Source organism: Epinephelus moara, chromosome 21 (genome assembly GCF_006386435.1).
Source record: "Epinephelus moara isolate mb chromosome 21, YSFRI_EMoa_1.0, whole genome shotgun sequence".
NCBI lineage: Eukaryota > Metazoa > Chordata > Actinopteri > Perciformes > Serranidae > Epinephelus > Epinephelus moara.
The window spans coordinates 39,227,261-39,229,558 of NC_065526.1; positions in this window are offsets into that span (position 1 = coordinate 39,227,261).

The window sequence follows — 2,298 nt, forward strand, 5'->3', positions numbered from 1 at the left end:
GTTCTAAACCTTCTGATTGATATCAGAAGTGAGGTTAGGCGAATTGGACAAGGCGAAATGGCTTCTTCATCCGCTCCCTCAGCCAGGGTGGAGATGATGGACACTATGGGGGACTTCCAAGACAAGAACAGCGCCTCACTGATGAAGAGGCTTTTAATGCCCTTGTAAATTCTATAAGATTAGCAAAGATTAGTTAGATTATAAGAACACCACTCTACCCATTCTAATGTTGTCTTTGATATCTCAGGGAAAATTTTAATATAGACTTCTCACTTATTCCAGGTTCTGCAACTATCAAGGATTGGGGGGAGGGACACAAAGGACTGTGTCCACAAAGTTCTTGACAGGTATGTTTCAACACAAAATTGGAATAAATTTGAATCTACTTGTGTGATGTGAAATATTTGTTGTATTTTTTCTAGTTAAAGGCAAAACTACCTGTAGCTTTTTATTGACTGAACCCTGATTCAATGATATTTTCCTGATATTACAAGTTTGCAACACCCCATGGGCTGAGGTTGGCTCTTCTTGCTTTTTGCCATGACTTTTTAATTTGTCTTATTTTATCCATGTACAGTAGCTGTCGTTTGAATTGCTATATAGATATAATATGAGATTAAGATGTGTTGGGGCTGGATTAAAATGGAAGAATACCCTGGGGGAACTGATTTTTTTTTGTCAAATTAAAATACCCAATATATCACTCAAATGTATACAATTAAATTCTAGGCTCCTTACCAATGGCTTGATGGCAAAGTTTAACCTTAAAGGAAAGGGAAAACAAGAAAAGATGGCCTTTGAAAAAACAAAGTGCTACACGGCTGTGTTAGGTAAGACCATTCAGTATTTCATGTTGTCGACGAAAAACAGTCAATCTTTTAATCCTTTAAATTTGGCTAAACGTGTTCTGTTTTGATAAAATTGGTGTTACAGAGAAATGATGACTATGCACGTTTTTACTTTTCCTCTAGATGCTGTCATGAAGGCCATTAAACAACACATTGCTGACCATCTGAAACATGCGCCAGCAAGGAGGGGAGGCCGGGATAATCCCTAGTCCCAGAATTTATGTTAAATAAATTGTTAAGAGTTCAATAGTTTGAATAGTTTTATAGTTGTAAGTTGTTTGTGTAAATATATGGAAATACTTATTTAGTCTGTTAGTATTTTTAAGTAGTTGTACTCTTAAACAGTTTTAAATGTTTGTGTTAATAGTTTTAAAAAAAAATCAATGTTAAGTAAATGTTAAGTAAATGTAAACAGTTTGTGGAAAGAGGTGGTCATGTGTGTGTAAATTGTTTTCTGAGAATTCTTTGTTCTCCTTTTTCCTGAATGGCAGTCTAGAACCCTTTGGAGGAAAGTTCTAAATTTTGGAAAGCCATGTAACTGTATTCACACAGTCCATACGCTTAAATCTCTATCATTTTATCATTCTGTGCTACAATCAACAAAATGCTTTTTTTGTACAACCTTAGTGGCAATTTTAATTACAATATGCTATTTCTGCATTATGTCAAGCTTAAACTGACAGGTTTTAGGTGCTGTAAAGTTTCAAAATTATAATTACAGAAGTGATTCAATATTGGAATTGGCCAATTTTCATTCCATCTTTCATCTTGTTTCGATGTCCTGTGGACGTTGAAATTGGGTTGATCAGGTGTTGTTCAAATGTAATCTAAAGGTCATGTGGACGTCATGGTCGGACGTGTAGACCACGTCAGAAAAAGACGTAATAAAAACTTTCATTCTGCACCTCCAGAAGACCTGATTCCGACGTGCAATTTCGACAGACTTTGCACGTCATGTGAACGTCCGAATTGGAGGTCGGCAAGACGTCAGAATCGGACCTCCATATGACGTCCGAAAAAGACGTAATAAAAACTTTCATTCTGCACCTCCAGAAGACCTGATTTCGACGTGCAATTTCGACAGAATTTGCACGTCATGTGAACGTCCGAATTGGAGGTCGGCAAGACGTCAGAATCGGACCTCCATATGACGTCCGAAAAAGACGTAATAAAAACTTTCATTCTGCACCTTCAGGAGACCTGATTTGGACGTCGAAAAATTACGTTAAATATACGTCATTTAAACGTCTCATTGCGCAGTGGGATAAGTTAAAACAAATATCGCGAAAATTTGAAAGGAATTGGCGATTAACCAAACCGGAAGAATCTCGTTTAATCTGGGCAGACAGTCTCAAAACTTATAAGAGGGCCCTCCGCAATGCCAGAGCAAACTATTACTCAGCTTTAATAGAAGAAAACAAGAATAACCCCAGGTTTCTTTTCAGCACTG